The sequence below is a fragment of the Microcaecilia unicolor genome, chromosome 12 (genome assembly GCF_901765095.1).
Source record: "Microcaecilia unicolor chromosome 12, aMicUni1.1, whole genome shotgun sequence".
Lineage (NCBI taxonomy): Eukaryota > Metazoa > Chordata > Amphibia > Gymnophiona > Siphonopidae > Microcaecilia > Microcaecilia unicolor.
In genome coordinates, this window is record NC_044042.1 from 2295562 (window position 1) to 2316006 (window position 20445).

The window sequence follows — 20445 nt, forward strand, 5'->3', positions numbered from 1 at the left end:
GCTTAGCAGGGTTTTAAAAGGGGCTAGACAGTTTCCTAAAGGACAAGTCCATAAACCACTACTAAATGGACTTGGGAAAAATCCACAATCCCAGGAACAACATGTATAGAATGTTTGTACGTTTGGGAAGCTCACCAGGTGCCCTTGGCCTGGATTGGCCGCTGTCGTGGACAAGATGCTGGGCTCGATGGACCTTTGGTCTTTTCCCAGTGTGGCATTACTTATGTACTATTGCACTGCCTGCTCTAATATATCACAGCACCTTTTCTGTTTATTTCCCCCATCCTGGCTCAAGTTTTAAGGGTTTCTAAGGACAAACCTGTCATTATCCTTGAAAAACTGAACAATTTGATTGGACTCACGCCTGCGCTTAACAGGTGTGAGGTTTCTGCAGTGATAATGATAAGTAGTAGTAGTAGTAAATAAAGCTTTTGTCCCCCCCCCCCCCTATAAAAGGAGCATAGTCCTGCTACAGCAGTATTGAGTCTGAGGGAGGACAATGGGTAGGACAGTGGTGTGCGTAGGTGAGTATCTCCATCAGGACACCTGAGCCCCTGACACTTCACACAGGTAGAAGAACAGAAGGGAAGCCATGTTGAGTCCAGGGAGCCCCCAGCGTCCTGTTCCTGCATCACAACTACCGGGGCAGATACCCCAAAAATGGCTCTAAATCTCCTGTTGTGAAAAATCTGATCTCATCTAATCTTATCTTTATATTTAAAATCCACCTCCAAGGTGGTTTACATAGTAAGAAACTGGCACAATTTATTAAGAACTAACAATAAAAAATCAACAGTAAAAAGACACATCCATTAGCTGAAATCTCTTCCAAATCCCTTAAGAAAAGAAAGGCTTTTGCGTTCACCAAGACTTTATTCTAGGCGGAAAAATTAATGAGTTCTGCTTTCTTTCCCAGGTCTGGCCTTTTTGCTGCTGCTGCAGCTGGGTAAGAATTTCCTCTTTTTCCCTTTCTACCACTGTATAATAGAAGACTTGTCTGTTTGTATGACAGAGATGTGAGAGTTGGTGAACACCTGGAATATAACAGCAGAGGATAGAGCAAGCAAAGCAGTGATAGAATTCAAGCGTGTAGGAAAGGCCGTGAGAGGGGAGATAGTCTGAACGGTGATACCAAGGAGATTGGGTGGCACAGCAGACACGGGAGACTGGGCATATTGGGTTATGAACTACTAGGTCCTATGTGACTATGAAATACAAGGAGTATTGTAACTGTACACAGTGCAGGAAGCATTACAGAGAGATGCAGGAAACAGTGAGGGAGAGAGACACCAGCATTTACTGAGAGATGCAGGAAACAGTGAGAGAGAGGCACCAGCATTTACGAGAGATGCAGGAAGCTGTGTGAGAGAGATGCAGGAAACAGTGAGGGAGAGAGACACCAGCATTTACTGAGAGATGCAGGAAGCTGTGAGAGAGAGATGCAGGAAACAGTGAGGGAGAGAGACACCAGCATTTACTGAGAGATGCAGGAAACAGTGAGAGAGAGGCACCAGCATTTACGAGAGATGCAGGAAGCTGTGTGAGAGAGATGCGGAAACAGTGAGAGAGAGACACTAGTATTATAGAGAGACGCAGGAAGCTGTGTGCAGTGGCGTACCAAGGGGGGGGGGGGGGGGCGGTGGGGCGTGAAAGAGATGCAGGAAACAGTGAGAGACACCAGTATTATAGAGAGTTTCTGTCTTTGTCATATTCCTTCACTTTGCTCTTCCTTACCAGGCTCTGCACTGAAGCTCGTCTGTTATTTTACTAACTGGGCTCAGTATAGACCAGAACCCGCAAAGTACATGCCAGCTAATGTGGATCCATGCCTGTGCACCCACCTGATGTACGCCTTTGCCACCATGAGCAATAATCAAATTGCTCCCTATGAATGGAATGACGACATCCTCTATAAACAGTTCAATGACCTCAAGCTACAGTCAGTAATAATTTAATAGTTTACACTTGATATACAAATCTTTTAAATGGACAGAGTTGTTTACAGATTCATTCAGACCTTCATGTAACTTTCATGTTTAAACAGATTTTATTGCAAACTAGAGTTTTCAATATTTTACACAGAAAAAGTTCACAATCAGCACAAGAGGTTGGATGATATTCTCAGTTCCTTTATCACAGGTCACCTAAAGTCAGGCATTTGTTGCACAGAGAAATATGAGCATTTACTACATGAGTATTACAGGTACTTGTGTAAGAGATAGCCGCAAGCTCAGCAGTTTTCTAGAACTAATGCACAGAAATCCAGGAAGCATGGGCAGGTCCCAACATTTGCACATGCAACTGTCGCATTTTAGCCTGCTAGTGATGGGCATGGCCCAACATTTGCACATGCAACTGTCGCATTTAAGCCTTCTATTGATGGGCGTGACCCCAACATTTGTACATGCAACTGTCGCATTTTAAGCCTTCTATGATGGGCGTGACCCAACATTTGCACATGCAACTGTCGCATTTTAGCCTGCTAGTGATGGGCATGGCCCAACATTTGCACATGCAACTGTCGCATTTAAGCCTTCTATTGATGGGCATGACCCAACATTTGCACATGCAACTGTCGCATTTAAGCCTGCTAGTGACTGTTGTGGCCCAATATTATATGTGTAACTGTTGCATTGAAGCCTAAATCCTTTGGAGTTGTGCGCAAGAGAAATTGGCATTCAGGGCCCAATATTCAGGCAGTGATGGCCAGCATTTTGCTGACCACTGGTGAGGCTGTGTCCAAGCTCCAGCATTGAATTTCCGGCTATGGGTTACCACATAAAGAAAGGACTGCTTTTCATGTGATTATCTTACTCAGCTTCAGCTGGGTGGTAACCGGTTAAATGGTTTTCAATATTGAGCCCTTAGTTTACAGGATAGGGTGCTAATTAGTGCTTTTAAGGTCAATTATTGATCTGTATCTCTAATTAAATGCCAATTTAGTGTGAATTACGCACATAACTATGTGCAGCCAATTTCAGGAATTTGGGCAGATCTTATCCTGAGCTCCTGGAGAAGTAGAAGTAGAAAGGGGATGCTGTCATTTTTCATCAGGACTCTGCACATGAGCTGGACAGAGTTAAACATGAGAAGAGGGACACCAGAAATTGCTGTCTCCTATATCCCTCATGCATATTCATTTGGGGATCTGGAATATCTGAGTGGTTTGCACTTCTCCAGTGTTAATATTCCTGATCTAGAACACAGAAAAGAAAGAGAACTCATTGGATGAAGAGAACATTTAAACTCATTTTCTTCTCAGACTGAAGCTTCTATTTCTTCTTTCTTGTATAACTGCTGTCCACTTTAATCTGTTACCATCTGATTTGTTCTTCACAGAAATTCCAAGCTGGTCACTCTACTAGCCATTGGCGGCTGGAACTTTGGCACTGACAAGTGAGAACCTTTAATATTGGCAATGCAACTGACTGATTTCTTGTCTAGTCTTTCACCCACCCCTTTGCAACATTTCATTCCAAACTGGTAGCCAGACTTTCTGGCCACCCAGAGAGCTTGACATTCGCTTCTGAGGAATGAAAAATATACTGGGATGCTACTTAAACAAAAGCTGCGCTCTGAAGCCAAATGACTATTCTGAGATGTCATGGCAAATAAATCACATGTTTTTAATTATTATTATTCATTTACAGACTTTATGAAGAAATTCACCAAAGGGAGTGTACAGAAAGAATAAGCTGGACTTAGGCAACAATTAACAGCAGTAAAAATATTCAAATAGCAGTACAGATCATGGCATAGTAAAGCTCCTACAACATCAGTGATAAGTTACGAGTGAGAGAAAGGCCATGAAACAATGATGGCGAGTGAGGAAACACAGGATGAAATGCTAGTTATTTATCAAGGCTTTTCAGGGGTTAATTTTATATATATATAGAGAGGCGCCTACAGGGCACCTGATTGGAGCCTGTTCTGTAAGGTATGTGGGCTCCTGATTTCGTCTGGGTTCAAAAAAGCTTTGGACAAGTTCCTGGAGGAAAAGTCCACAGTCTGCTACTGAGAGACATGGGGGAATCCACTGCTTGTTCCAGGATCAGTAGCATGCAATGTTGCTACTCTTTGGGGTTCCAGAATCTTGCTGCTTTTTGGGATTCCCCATGGAATGTTGCTATTCTTTGGGATTCCAGAATCTTGCTGCTTTTTGGGATTCCCCATGGAATGCTGCTATTCTTTGGGATTCCAGAATCTTGCTGCTTTTTGGGATTCCGTCAGGTACTTGTAACCTTGGAATGGCCACTGTTGGAAACAGGATACTGGGCTGGACCATTGGTCTGACCCAGTAGAGCTATTCTGTGTAATACTAGTGTAACTGGGTTCATATGCAGTTCTGTAAATGTTCAGGCCTAAATGCCAGAGATAAGCACGTATTTTATAGCATTCTATAAAGTTACACACTTAACTGCACATCCCGCCCAGGCTCTGCCCATGTGACACCAACCCATTCAATATGAGTTGTCTAAGATATGTCCATATTTACTGAATAGCACTTGGGTGGAGTTTTGGCATTTACACGCGTGAGCACACACACATACACATAGGCTGGTATGTTAATCAGTTAAATCAGTGCCTTGTTTGTAGAATCACCCCCTCAATGTTGGCCTGGAAGGTTTTGTCATGCTTGAATTCCCTTTTATTTGTATCTTATTCACTGTATATTAGGTAATAATTGTGTATTCTCTGTTCTGATATTATTATAAAAATATAAGAATAGCCCTACTGGTCAGGACCAATGGTCCCTCTAGCCCAGGATCCTGCTTCCAACAGTGGTCAATCCAGGTTACAAGTAGCTGACAGAATTCCAAAGAGATGCAACATTCCAGACTCCCAAAGAGTAGCAACATTCCCTGCTACCAATCCCGGGCAAGCAGTGGCTTCCCCCATATCTATCTATCTCAATAGCAGGCTGTGAAATTTTCTCATTTTTCCTTATGTTATTATTCCATACTTTAACCATTTCGGGCACTGGATTATAAGAAATCTAGAGCTGGATTTGGATGAGGAGGAAGGAAAGGGATGAGGCAGACCATGACCAGGATAGTAATCATGTTGGTACTGGGGACCTGCTCCTGGGTAACAAGTGAGCCTGCAGCAGTCACAACATTATTCACCTCTTTAAGGTTTACCACCATGGTCTCTTCAGCTAATAATCGTAAAATCTTCATCGACTCAGTGATCCGTCACCTCCGGCAGTACAAGTTTGATGGGATTGACCTGGACTTTGAATACCCAGGATCGAGAGGAAGTCCCCCTGAGGACAAGCACCGCTTCACAATCTTAACTCAGGTGAGGTCCAGGCTGTATGTCACTGGGTTATTCTGTATCCCTTAACTAAGAACATCTCAGTCTTTGACCAGGGGCTACGAACTGGGGCTCCTCTGCAAATCAGTGAATGAGGACCCTGAAACTTACCTCTTGACTTCACATTGAGGAATGGCTGAGACCCCTCTGCCAGGGGGCTGTGAATACCATCTCTGTTGTATCACCCCTTGGCTAGCCTGAGGAGCAAAAGCCTGGCCCAGGAATCAAACTCGTTTTGCTACCATGGAGCCATCTTGACCCCGAGGTCACCAGATTATTGCCTTGAATCACCCCAATCTTCTTAGTTACATTGATTGACAGTCTGTTCTGCTTCCCTCTCTAGGAAATAGTGGCAGCGTTTGAGGCCGAAGCAAAGGAAACAGGACAGCCCAGACTTCTGGTTACAGCCGCAGTGTCTGCCGGCAAAGGGACAATCGATGCTGGATATGAATTGCAGAGATAGGGAAGTAAGTACACAGACTCTGTAACTCAGAGCTGTAGCGGTGAGTGCAAGAACAGCTCATTACAGTTAATTAAGCAATTACTAGAACCTAAGAAAGGTCACGTTGAGTCAGACCAAGACCCATCAAGGCCAACATTCTGTCTCTAACAGTGGCATGCGAGCCAGAAATACCCACTAGATCCCAAAAAGTAGATCTGTTCTCAGCTCCTTTCCAGGGATGAACAATTGTTCTCCCATGTCTACCTGGCTAATAATTTTTTTATGGGCTTGTCTAACCCTCTTTCGAATCTATGTTGGTCACCTTAACCACATCCTCCTGCAACTACTACTACTACTACTTGACATTTCTAAAGCGCTACTAGGGTTACGCAGCGCTGTACAATTTAACATAGAAGGACAGTCCCTGCTCAAAGGAGCTTACAATCTAAAGGACAAATGTACAGTCAGTCAAATAGGGGCAGTCTAGATTTCCTGAAAGGTATAAAGGTTAGGTGCCGAAAGCAACATTGAAGAGGTGGGCTTTGAGCAAGGATTTGAAGATGGGTAGGGAGGGGGGCTTGGCGTAAGGGCTCAGGAAGTTTATTCCAAGCATAGGGTGAGGCGAGGCAGAATAAGCAACAAGTTCCACAGGTTAATTATGCGCAGTTTGTTTCCAATCTGCCGGCCATTAGATTCATGGAGTGTCCTTTTAGGTCTTTTGAACCTGTTCCAACCCCTTTCAGTCCTCTTTTCTCTGAGCTGAAGAGCCCGACCTTGTTAAACCTCTCTTCATAAGGCAGGGGTTCTATCCCTTTTGATTGTGCCACCTTCTCTGAACCTTTCCTGTTTCACTACATCTGTAGAGATGGGGCGTCACAGAGTGCACTAGGTCACATGGGAGGTGGGGCCAAAATTACACCCCATCCAATGTCTCCGCTGCTTGGCCATGACACAGTGGGTGGGGTGAGAGCTCTAGGGAGCACCTCAGGACTCTCCTGAACTGTACACCAATACTCAATGGAAAATCACACCAGGGACCTATACAGAGGCATAACGTGAGTCTCAGTTTTTCTCTCCATCTCTTGAGAAGAATTCCTAACATTATATTTGGGGTTTTAGCATTCTCCGAGGACAAGCAGGCTGCTTGTTCTCACGACTGGGTGACGTCCGCGGCAGCCCCCCCAACCGGAAAAAAAGCTTCGCGGGACGGTCGGCACGCAGGGCACGCCCACCGGCGTATGCGCGGCCGTCTTCCTGCCCGTGCGCGACCGCTCCCGCCATTCCTTTTTTTTCCGCGCCTGGAGAGAGTCGTGCCTGTGCCGACTCTCTCTGTTTCAGCCCCGGAAAAAAACCGTCGCGTTTACGCGAACCTTTTTATTTTCTTTTATATTTAATTTATCGCCGCGCGCTCCACTTTTCTTTTCTTTAAAAAAAAAAAAAAAAAAAGGAGCACGCGCTCCCATTTTCCCTCGCTTCCAGCGGGGACGTAGCGTTGCGGCCTAGTGGCCGCCACGGTCGTTTTTTCATTTTCGAGGTGTGAGTTCCGCCACCATCGACGACTTTAATTTCGCCGACGCGATTTTTCCGTCGATGTCCTCGAAGGTCCCGAGTGGATTTAAAAAGTGTGGTCGGTGCGGCCGGCCCATCTCGCAGACCGACACCCACGCTTGGTGCCTCCAGTGCCTCGGGCCGGAGCACAATTTCAAGTCGTGTCCCCTGTGTCTCGGTCTCCGGAAACGGACTCAGGTTGCGAGGCAAGTTCAACGGGACCGTATTTTTGGAACTTGCGCCGGCCCCTCGACGTCGACGGCATCGGTATCGACGCCCGGTCCTTCGGTACCGGTATCGATGCCCGAGCCATCGGCACCGATGGCATCGACCCCAGGAGAACAGGTCCCGTCGGCCCGCCGGTCCTCCGGTGAGGGTAGAGGTGAGAGGCCGCGTGGGCAGTCGGCCCGGTCACTCCCTCAGCCCGTGGCCCACGGGACCGAACCCTGTCTGACCCGGTTCCTCGAGACCGAGGGGGATCGTCATCCTCCTCCTCCATGCCTCCCCGCCGGTGACGGGCATCGGAAGAAGGATAAGAAGCGCCGTCACCGGTCGCCCTCGATGCACGTCGGAGAGGAGTCGACGCCGAAGCGTCTCCATCGAGAGGAGAGATCCCCGTCGGTGATAGAGGTGCCGACGCAACAGGGTCCTGGCACCTCGGTGCAGTCTCCTGGCTCCCACCAGATCCGGGCACCGACACCCCTACCGGCCCCACCGCCTTTCTCGGCAGCGGGCCTGGACGAGTGCCTCAGAGCCATCCTTCCGGGGATCCTGGAAGGGCTGATGCGCCAGGCTGGGCCGGCGCCGGGGGTGCTTGCGCCCTCGGCGCCGATGACTGTGGCGCCGGCAAGCTCTAGCCCGGCGCCGGGGCCGTCGACACCGCTGCCGCTTGCGGTGCCCGGTCTCGACCGCCACGCAGGTGGAGTCCCCGTCGACATCGATGGAGGGAGCTTCGTCCCCGCCGGCGCGGGATCCACCGCTCGACGACACCGAGGCCTTGGTGCCTCGACGTCGAGGCGGGCCCTGTTCAGGACTCAGCTACATGAGCTTATGTCCGATACCGAGGATGAGGCCTCGTGGGGGGAAGAGGAGGACCCTAGATATTTCTCCTCAGAGGAGTCTACGGGCCTTCCCTCGGACCCACGCCTTCACCGGAGAGGAAGCTCTCACCTCCTGAGAGTCTCTCCTTTTGCCTCCTTTGTGCGGGATATGTCTATCAGCATTCCCTTCCCCTGTGGTCTCTGTGGAAGAGCCGAGGGCCGAGATGCTCGAGGTCCTCGACTATCCATCACCACCTAGAGAGTCCTCCACGGTGCCGCTGCACAATGTCCTTAAGGAGACGCTGCTTCGGAACTGGGTGCGACCATTAACTAACCCCACATTCCCAAGAAAGCAGAGTCCCAGTACAGGATCCACTCTGACCCAGAGCTAATGCGGCCACAATTGCCCCATGACTCAGCGGTCGTGGATTCTGCTCTCAAGAGGGCAAGGAGTTCGAGGGATACCGCCTCGGCGCCCCCCCGGGGCGGGAGTCTCGCACTTGGACTCGTTGGGAGGAAGGCCTACCAATCCTCCATGCTCGTGCACCGCATCCAATCATACCCTGCTCTATATGAGCATCCACATGCGGACACCTATGTGCATCAACTGGCGGACCTGGTCGAGAAGCTCCGCCGGAGCAGTCCAGGCCTTATCAGGAGGTGGTCAGGCAGCTGAAGGCGTGCAGAAAGTTCCTGTCCAGGGGTATCTATGACACCTGTGACGTGGCATCTCGTGCTGCGGCCCAAGGTATAGTGATGCGCAGGCTCTCATGGCTGCGTGCCTCTGACCTGGACAACCGCACCCAGCAGAGACTGGCCGACGTCCCTTGCCGGGGGGATAACATTTTGGCGAGAAGGTCGAGCAGATGGTGGACCAACTGCATCAGCGAGAAACCGCTCTCGACAAGCTCTCCCACTGGGCGCCTTCAGCATCCACCTCCACAGGTGGACGTTTTTCCCGGGCCCGGCAGGCTGCACCCTATTCTTTTGCGAAGCGTAGGTACAACCAGCCGGCCCGAAGGCCTCGTCAGGCACAGGGACAGCCCCAGCACGCTCGTTCTCGTCAACAGCGTGCGCCTAAGCAGCCCCCTGCGCCTCCACAGCAAAAGCCGGGGACAGGCTTTTGACTGGATCCACGGGAACATAGCCACCCTACAAGTGTCCGTACCGGACGATCTGCCGGTCGGAGGAGGTTAAAATGTTTTCACCAAAGGTGGCCTCTCATAACCTCCGACCAGTGGGTTCTCCAAATAGTGCGGTGCGGATACGCCCTGAATTTGGCCTCCCTGCCTCCAAATTGTCCTCCGGGAGCTCAGTCTTTCAGCTCCCATCACAAGCAGGTACTTGCAGAGGAACTCTCCGCCCTTCTCAGCGCCAATGCGGTCGAGCCCGTACCACCCGGGCAGGAAGGGCAGGGATTCTATTCCAGGTACTTCCTTGTGGAAAGAAAACAGGGGGGATGCGTCCCATCCTAGACCTGAGAGGCCTGAACAAATTCCTGGTCAAAGAAAAGTTCAGGATGCTTTCCTTGGGCACCCTTCTGCCAATGATTCAGAAAACGATTGGCTATGTTCCCTGGATTTAAAGGACGCATACACTCACATCCCGATACTGCCAGCTCACAGACAGTATCTCAGATTCCGCCTGGGCGCACGGCACTTTCAGTATTGTGTGCTGCCCTTTGGGCTCGCCTCTGCCCACGAGTGTTTACAAAGTGCCTCGTGGTGGTGGCGGCGTATCTACGCAAGCTGGGAGTGCACGTGTTCCCATATCTCGACGATTGGCTGGTCAAGAACACCTCGGAGGCAGGAGCCCTCCGGTCCATGCAGTGCACTATTCAACTTCTGGAGCTGCTGGGGTTTGTGATAAATTACCCAAAGTCCCATCTCCTACTCAGTCTCTGGAATTCATAGGAGCGCTGCTGAATACCCAGACGGCTCAGGCCTACCTTCCCGAAGCGAGGGCTACCAATCTCTTGGCCCTGGCTTCGCAGACCAGAGCGTCTCAGCAGATCACAGCTCAGCAGATGTTGAGACTTCTGGGTCATATGGCCTCCACAGTTCATGTGACTCCCATGGCTCGTCTTCACATGAGATCTGCTCAATGGACCCTAGCTTCCCAGGGTTTCAAGCCACCGGGAATCTAGAAGATGTCATCCGCCTCTCCACCAGTTGCCGCACTTCACTGCTCTGGTGGACCATCCGGACCAATTTGACCCTGGGACGTCCATTCCAAATTCCGCAGCCCACGAAAGTGCTGACGACGGATGCATCTCGCCTGGGGTGGGGAGCCCATGTCGATGGGCTTCACACCCAGGGTCTGTGGTCCCTCCAGGAAAAGGATCTGCAGATCAACCTCCTGGAGCTCCGAGCGATCTGGAACGCACTGAAGGCTTTCAGAGATCGGCTGTCCTGCCAAATTATCCAAATTCGGACAGACAATCAGGTTGCAATGTATTACGTCAACAAGCAGGGGGGCACCGGATCTCGCCCCCTGTGTCAGGAGGCCGTCGGGATGTGGCGTTGGGCGTGTCAGTTCGGCATGCTCCTCCAAGCCACGTACCTGGCAGGCGTAAACAACAGTCTGGCCGACAGACTGAGCAGAGTATTGCAACCGCACGAGTGGTCTCTCCATGCCAGAGTGGTACGCAAGATCTTCCGAGCGTGGGGCACCCCCTCGTGGACCTTTTCGCCTCTCAGACCAACCACAAGCTGCTCTGTTCTGTTCCAGACTTCAGGCACACGGCAGGCTAGCGTCGGACGCCTTTCTCCTTCATTGGGGGACCGGCCTCCTGTATGCTTATCCTCCCATACCTTTGGTGGGGAAGACCTTACTGAAGCTCAAGCAAGACCGCGGCACCATGATTCTTAGCGCCCTTTTGGCCCCGTCAGATCTGGTTCCCTCTTCTTCTGGAGTTGTCCTCAGAAGAACCGTGGAGATTGGAGTGTTTTCCGACTCTCATTTCGCAGAACGACGGAGCGTTGCTGCACCCCAACCTTCAATCCCTGGCTCTCACGGCCTGGATGTTGAGGGCGTAGACTTCGCTGCGTTGGGTCTGTCTGAGGGTGTCTCCCGGGTCTTGCTTGCCTCTAGGAAGGATTCCACTAAAAAGAGTTACTTTTCAAGTGGAGGAGGTTTGTCGTTGGTGTGAGAGCAAGGCCCTAGAACCTCGTTCTTGCCCTGCACAGAACCTGCTTGAATACCTTCTGCACTTATCAGAGTCTGGCCTCAAGACCAACTCAGTAAGGAATCACCTTAGTGCGATTAGTGCTTACCATTATCGTGTGGAAGGTAAAGCCATCTCTGGAGAGCCTTTAGTCGTTCGATTCATGCGAGGCTTGCTTTTGTCAAAGCCCCTATCAAGCCTCCTACAGTGTCATGGGATCTCAACGTCGTCCTCACCCAGCTGATGAAACCTCCTTTTGAGCCACTGAATTCCTGCCATCTGAAGTACTTGACCTGGAAGGTCATTTTCTTGGTGGCAGTTACTTCAGCTCGTAGGGTCAGTGAGCTTCAAGCCCTGGTAGCTCATGCTCCGTATACCAAATTTCATCACAACAGAGTAGTGCTCCGCACCCACCCAAAGTTCCTGCCGAAGGTGGTGTCGGAGTTCCATCTTAACCAGTCAATTGTCTTGCCAACATTCTTCCCCAGCCGCATACCCGCCCTGCTGAACGTCAGTTGCACACATTGGACTGCAAGAGAGCATTGGCCTTCTACTTGGAGCGGACACAGCCCCACAGACAGTCCGCCCAATTGTTTGTTTCTTTCGACCCTAACAGGCTAGGGGTCGCTGTCGGGAAACGCACCATCTCCAATTGGCTAGCAGATTGCATTTCCTTCACTTACGCCCAGGCTGGGCTGGCTCTTGAGGGTCATGTCACGGCTCATAGTGTTAGAGCCATGGCAGCGTCGGTGGCCCACTTGAAGTCAGCCACTATTGAAGAGATTTGCAAGGCTGCGACGTGGTCATCTGTCCACACATTCACATCACATTACTGCCTCCAGCAGGATACCCGACGCACAGTCGGTTCGGGCAGTCGGTGCTGCAGAATCTGTTTGGGTGTAAATCCAACTCCACCCTCCAGGACCCGAATTTATTCTGGTCAGGCTGCACTCTCAGTTAGTTGTTCTTCGTAGGTCAATTTTCTGTTATACCCTCGCCGTTGCGAGGTTCAATTGACCTGGGTTCTTGTTTTGAGTGAGCCTGAGAGCTAGGGATACCCCAGTCGTGAGAACAAGCAGCCTGCTTGTCCTCGGAGAAAGTGAATGATACATACCTGTAGCAGGTGTTCTCCGAGGACAGCAGGCTGATTGTTCTCACCTACCCTCCCTCCTCCCCTTTGGAGTTGTGTGTTTCATCTTTTGCTAGTCATTCAACTGGCGGGAGCGGTCGCGCACGGGCGGGAAGACGGCCGCGCATGCGCGGTGGGCGTGCCCTGCGTGCCGACCGTCCCGCGAAGCTTTTTTCCGGTTGGTGGGGGCTGCCGCGGACGTCACCCAGTCGTGAGAACAATCAGCCTGCTGTCCTCGGAGAACACCTACAGGTATGTATCATTCACTGTTCTGGAACATTGTGCTAAAAATTCCAACAAATTATCCAGAATAGATGTAAGACCTTTTTCTTGGGTGGTGACTCCTAACTCAGAATCCAGAATCGTGTATCTGTAAACTTGGATTATTTTCCCCATGTGCATCATTTCGCAGTTGTCCGCATTAAATTTCAACTGCTATTTAGATGTCTAGTCTCCCAGTCTAAGATCCTTTTGTAAATCCTCACAATCCTCAGTCATTTTTGAGTCATCTGTAGATTTGATCGTCTCACTCGTTACTCCTATCTCCAGACCATAAGCAGGCCATGCCCACTTTTTGCATTATTTTTTCTGCTACGCACTGACTCACAGCCTCTATGGTCTAAAGACTTAGAAGAAAGTTTGGGCCATGTCCATACCTACATCCATCCAGATTAAAGCCCATAAATGTTCTTTTTACTGAAATGAATACCGTCAATATATCCCATTGTAACAAAGTGGACTTGGCCCCCTTTTTTCTCAGAGGCTCAATTATGAATATGTTAAACAGCATTGGTACCAATACAGACCCTTGGGACACACTACCAGTGACTCTTTAACTTTTGGATAATTGACCCTTCAGTCCTGTTCTGTTTCCTGTGTTTTAGCCAGTTTGCAATCCATAAAATATACCTCTTCTATTGCATCATTCTTTAATTTCCTTAGGAGCCCTCTCCCTTCCCAACACTAATCACTAACACCCCCCTTCCCCCCCCCCCCAAAAAAAAAAAAAAATACTCAAATTAAATGATCTGGACACACAAGAAATGCAGGAAAAATGTTATTTTTAATAATGAAAATACAAATTATATTAGTATGTAAATTTATTCAAAGGTTTCATATTTTACTGCAGAAGTTTAGGGACTTTGTAGAATCTACTCTGAGTGACTGCAGGAATCCAGACGTTGTTCTAATGGTGGTATTTATTTCCTTCTCCATTTCAGAACTTTAGATTTTATCAGTGTGATGACCTATGACTTCCATGGAGGCTGGGACACGTTCACAGGACACAACAGCCCACTTCATCAAGGGTGTGCTGACCAGGGTGACTTTATCTACTTCAACTGTGTAAGGACATATCTTTATCCGCTGATCCACCAGATCTCTGTGGTGAAAGTCACTGATTTGGAAGAGTTTCCTCTGCTTTGTCTGCAGGAGTTTGCTATGAAATACTGGAAAGATAATGGTGTCCCGGCTGAGAAGCTGATTATGGGATTTCCAACCTATGGAAGAACCTTTCGACTCACCACCTCTAATACAGATGTTGGTGCTCCAGCCTCTGGGGCTGGTTCTTCTGGGCCTTATACTCGGGAGGCTGGTTTCTGGGCCTATTATGAGGTAAAGTGGGCTCTGGATTAAGAGAATGAGTTCTGGGTTTATGAGGTAAAGAGTGTATTGGATTAAGAGAAGAGGTGGGAAGTCTGGATGTTGGATTAAATAGGATCAGATCTCATCTCGTATGCTCATCAGCCTGGGATGGTAGAAGCCAGAGAGTGACGGTGATGAACCTAAGAGACCTGAAGAGGTATTCTGCAGGCACCCAAGTTGTGGAATTCTCTTAGAGCAGTGTAGATAGAAATAACCACTCAGACTGGATAGTCCCTACCTGTGTTATCTCTTATGGTACTATATAAATTAATTCGAGGATCCTTTTATTATCTAAACTATTGATTGCATTTACTTTTTATTTTTGTAGATGATGCTTGAAGTGGAAATTTTTTTGCTTATATCCTCTCTGTTAATAATAATTTATTCTGGCAGATATGCACATTCTTAACCGGAGCTACTGTTAATTGGATTGAAGATCAGAAGGTCCCATATGCCTACAAAGGCAGCGAGTGGGTTGGATTTGATAACGCCAAGAGTTACGAGTACAAAGTAAGGTTCTCTCTTTTCAGTTTCTCATGTAACATTCCATGTGGATCGACAGGGATGTGTCTTTCATTGACCTCCTGCTCTCCACAGCAACTCAGGGATTTGGGACACAAACGTCCATTTTTTTAAAAGTTTAACAAGGTTACTTTATTGAGAAAATGAGATACAAAAAAAAATATAGTAAACATTCAGAAAGTTACTACCAGAAAGAGTAAAAAATCCCACAATGAACCCCCAGAATCAGGAAGTACTTTCAATTTTTGCGTCAAAGTTTACCTCCAAATCTTTACCTCCAAATCTCCCTTGAACACCAAAGTCCAACTTCCATTATTTTCAGGTTTTTTTCTTCTCTTGCTGTCTTCTCCACTTGTTCCCATATTCAGTTTAATTTCCAAATGCAAATCCAACGACTACTTTACCCTGAACTTTGCATCGGTTCTCAAAGAAAACATACAAACGTTCCTTCCCTTTGAAAAGTGCCCCACGGAGGTTTGTACCTTCTGTTTTCTGCAGGAGCCTCTTCCATACCAGTAATCTAGTCACGGTTTCTTCACCTTTCTTACTTGGGCCTATATACTTTTTAGCCAGGTAAAGGCTGTGAAATCTTCAGGCAATCACTTTACCCAGTAAATTGATATTTACCCATTAAAGGGGAAGCTTTCTCAATATGGGTTACTGCTGTTAGGGTGAATCATTTTACTGTGAACCCCAGTTATTAGTAACTAGGTCTCACTGATAACTACACCCGTAAATGGCTTCTGAAAATTGCTCCCAATTGGCTAATCCATGACCTTCAGCCCCCCTACGTTAGATTAGGTTAGGGTGGTGGACCTTGGTCCTGGGAACTGAGTTCGATTCCCACTTCAGGCACAGGCAGCTCCTTGAGACTGTGGGCAAGTCACTTAACCCTCCATTCCCCATGTAAGCCGCATTGAGCCTGCCATGAGTGGGAAAGCACGGGGTACAAATGTAACAAAAAATAAAAAAAACACATTTCAGTAGGAGGTTGACGCCCTCTTTACTAACTACTGAGTTACTGTCCTAGTGTTAGCAACTGATCTCTGAGATTTGCATTCATGAACTTGCTCAATTAGAACATAAGAGTAGCCATACTGGGCCAGACCAGTGGTCCATTTGCCTAGTATCCTTTTTCCAGGTCACAACTATCTTGGCAGAAACCCAAAGAGTAGCAAGATTCCATGCGACCAATTAGACTACACTTCTCATTTCAGTTCATGAATGGCACAGGCAAGTTTTGCTTTCCTACAGATTTGTCCAAGAAACTCAACACACAAGAATCCCTGTGCATTGGTCTTTGGCTGCTCCCACAGATTCCATTATATAAAGCAGGAACACAGTTATTTTGTGCTACGTTATGGTCTATGGTCCTAGATGAAGCTGAGCAGAGGAATCTGTGGCTGTTGGTTTAGGAATGTTCTGAAGTATTGGCTGTTCACTCATGTATTCAACCGATTATTAGCTGATTTTTTTGTTTTATCATATTTGTGCTTTGACATTGAGTTGTTTTGGGGACTTTTTTTTTAACTTTATTTATTTTTGCTTTCAATATAAGATGGGTTATTAAACTTGCAATAAATCAGTACTGTCCTTCAGTTTTAACCTTCTGATTTCACCTAACGTCATCCCTAGTGGAGTAGCCTAGTGGTTAGTGCAGTGGACTTTTGGGGAACTGAGTTCGATTCCCACTGCAGCTCCTTGTGACTCTGGGCAAGTCACTTAACCCTCCATTGCCCCTGGTACAAAATAAGTACCTGAATATATGTAAACAGCTTTGAATGTAGTTGCAAAAACCTCAGAAAGGCTGTATATCAAGTCCCATTTCCCTTTCCCTATTTGAGATTCTACATGGAATGTTGCTATTCCACTAGCAACATTCCATGTAGAAGCCTGCCCTTGCAGATCAGCAACGTACGTACGTGCAGGACGTCAGACTCACAGAAACAGAAGCCTGCGCGCCCGCATTGGTGATCTGCAAGGGCAGGCTTCTACATGGAATGTTGCTAGTGGAGGAGTAGCCTAGTGCTTAGTGCAGCGGACTCTGATCCTGGGGAACCGAGTTTGATTCCCACTGCAGCTCCTTGTGACTCTGGGCAACTTACTTAACCCTCCATTGCCCCTGGTACAAAATAAGTACCTGAATATATGTTAACCACTTTGAATGTAGTTGCAAAATCTCAGAAAGGCAGTATATCAAGTCCCCTCTTCCCTTTCCCTTTCCCTTATGACATCACAATATCAGAAGTGAGCCAAGTATCGGGCAATCAAGCCATTGTGACATCACTGATGAGGTTGGCTCTTATTGGTGGAATGAGTGGAGGAGTAGCCTAGTGGTTAGTGCAGTAGACTTTGATCCTGGGGAACTGTATTGGGCAATCAAGCCATTGTGACATCACTGATGAGGTTGGCTCTTATTGGTGGAATGAGTTGAGGAGTTGCCTAGTGGTTAATGCAGTGGACTCTGATCCTGGGGAACTGAGTTCGATTCCCACTGCAGCTCCTTGTGACTCTGGGCAAGTCACTTAACCCTCCGTTGCCCCTGGTACAAAATAAGTACCTGAATATATGTAATCCGCTTTGAATGTAGTTGCAAAAACCTCAGAAAGGCGGATATCAAGTCCCATTTCCCTTTCCCTAGGCATGGTTGGACCTCCAAATCTTTTCCTTCCTCTGCCGCCACTCACAGTTTTCAGGGCTCTGCTTCAATGATGCAGTGAATGCTGAACTAAGGCAGCCTGCGCTCAGGGGCAATGATGGGGAGGACAGAGCTGCTGTGGGACCTGTCAAAGTGGACTAACTCAATGTTCACATTCACTTCTATCACAGAATACAGCACTGAAGAGCCCCTGAGTCCAAGGGAAGAGGGCAATGAGAGCAGGGGAAGAGTCTGAGATCCAAAGGGGAGTGGAGGTCTGCAGGGTGGTGGGGGACAGAAACTTTCCCACTCCCAAAAGTCAGTCAGAACAGGCAGAGAGTAGCTTAAATCCCAAAGCATCATGGGACATGTAGTTTGTCTCCATCCCAACATACCTAGAAAGATACAGCATAAAGGCCAAATGGCCCATCCCCGGTATCAACTATCTCCTCTTCTCCCCAAGAGATCCCACACTTTCTTGAATTAGATACAGGTCTCCTTGTATCCACCACCCTTTCTGTACAAAAGTATTTCCTTAGATTACTCCTGAGCCTACAGCCTTTAAACTTCATCCTATACCCTCTCGTTCCTAGTGATAAACGTTAAAAAGAAACCAAAAGACATGTCCAGTTCTCACACCGTGGACTTGTCACTGAAAGACAGAGGAAAGTTCCAGTCAGCTGATCAGGACTGTGGATTACTAAATGGTTATGTTTAACAGAACAGAGACAGGATGGTGCCTACATACCTAGTTTTGCTTTTGATGACATTCTGAGCTTTACTGAGCCCTTCCTTTGACCTGTGCACAGGTGGAGTTCTTGAAGGCCAATGGGTTTGGAGGAGCTATGGTTTGGGCCATTGACCTGGATGATTTCAGCGGGTCATTCTGTGGGGAAGGAGTTCATCCACTCATTAGCAAACTGAAATCTCTCCTTGGACTGATAGATTCAGGTATGCAGATATTTCTATTTCATGACTTGGGGACTTTGCACCGCTGTTGGTTACACTTTGACTGTGACTATTCAGGGCCCGATATGCAGACGTCTATTTCAGTTACTAGAGCTGGGTTTCAATGTATTTCTCTTACCAGTTACATTTTTAAAGGGTTTTATTCATTGCTTGTTCAATATAGCTATCTTTCAGGAGCTTGGGACAGTAGTGCTGCCTGGGGGCATAATATTGGGGACACTAGTGCTATTCTATGTAAAGTTGCTGCAGTCTTGTGGAATTTTGCGATCTAGTTTGAAAAAGTTTGTAAATTGAAAATACAGAATGCAAATATCAAATTACTTCATTACGTTCCAAGCTAACCAAAAATTAAAGAGTAAGAAGGTCCCTAAAGGGGGCCATTCAATATTTCTGGCGCCTCCAATTAGGCATCTGTTGACCACATGGTAGCCAATTACCTTCTTCTGTGGAACCGGCTAGTAACGCGCTCGCACTTGGGTCAGCCATAGAGCAGGTGGACGTGTGAACATTAGTGTGGTAGGTCCACGTGAAACTTCCACTATTCTGTAGATTGTGTGTAAGTGGGAGCCCCGCCCATTGCTCTGCTCCTGTGCACACCTGCCTTGCAAATATGCCCTAAGTAGTTTAAGCTGGGGATTGCAGAACAGCACGTGTGTGTGTGTGTGTGTGTGTGTGTGTGTATAAACACACCCAGAGGCCTAAATGCCAGAATTCTAAAAATTTGCACATGTAACAGTCTCTAACGTTAAAAGCCCATTTTGCATAGGGGCTGTACATGGGAAGGGGTATTTCCCTGGCAATTTACAGAGCTTTTTATAAAATACATATAAGGACACACAGCAGTGCATCTGTATTTTCTAGCACATACAGCCAGCGAGCGTCCAGGACATACGCAAGCAGAAAAAGAGTGGCATCACTCAGGAGACATATACATGAGCATGAGCTTAGCCGAGATTGGGTGGCAGAGCCAGTGGGGGGAGGTGGGGCTGGTGGTTGGGAGGTGGGCCTTGTTCTGGACAGACTTCTACGGTCTGTGCCCTGAAAATGGCAGAAACAAATCAAGGTCAGGTATACACATAAAGTAGCACATATGAGTTTAAATTGTTGGGCAGACTAGATGGACCGCGCAGGTCTTCTTCTGCCGTCATCTATGTTACTACCTGATTCACTGTGTGCTTACATAGGGTATATGTACTGTATTTAAAAAGCAGCAGGTACAAGAGGAGGCACTTTAGCAAAATAAGTTTCTTCTGAATTTTGGAAGTGGCATCAGATGCCACATAGGGTACTTTGTTCCCTCAGATGCAAAAGACAGGGCAGGAAGGGCATGTTTCTAGAAGAATGTGTCTGGATGTAATGCCTCACTAGCTCCTCTTCCAAAACAAGGATACCTTTTAACTTTCCCATCTTTGGCAGACTGTAAACCATGTTCCACAATCACCCCACCCACCACCACTAGCGGAGGCGGTGGAGGAGGAGGAGGAGGAGGAGACGGAGGCTTCTGTGATGGGAAAGCTGATGGTATTTACGCTGATCCTGAAGACAACAGCAAATTTTACTCCTGTGCTGGAGGCATCACCTTCCCCATGCAGTGCTCAGATGGTCTGGTGTTCGATCCTAGCTGCAAATGCTGTAACTGGCCATGAAATCACCATCTCAAGGCAGAGCGAGAGACTATTAAGCAAAATGTGTTATAATAAAGTGTTCAGTGATAACAGGCCTGATGAACAGTTTCACTCTGTGCATGAAGTTACTGCTGAGTGATTTCGAAAGACAATTTGGCATAACTTCAAGTTTAGCAAAGTTGGCGTTGGACAGCGTTTTATATAAATATTGGCCGCTAAGGCTGAATTAGATCTGGAAATTAAGTGCCAGGGTCTAATTCACAGGCCAATAACCAGTGCTGATACTTAGATACATGGGCGTAGAGGGGGTGCAAGGGGGCAGTGCCCCCCCAAACGATGATGACTTACCCGACGTTGCTTCGGCGAACGGGCGGGCGAGCGAGCAGAGGTTGTAAAAGCAGCAAGC

The 20445-nt window shown here is 47.8% G+C and overlaps 1 pseudogene; it reads left to right on the forward strand.

Annotated features, from left to right (window-relative positions):
* Nucleotides 1-906: 906 nt before the first annotated feature.
* Nucleotides 907-20060, forward strand: LOC115481787 (annotated as a pseudogene).
* The last annotated feature ends 385 nt before the right edge of the window (nt 20061-20445 follow it).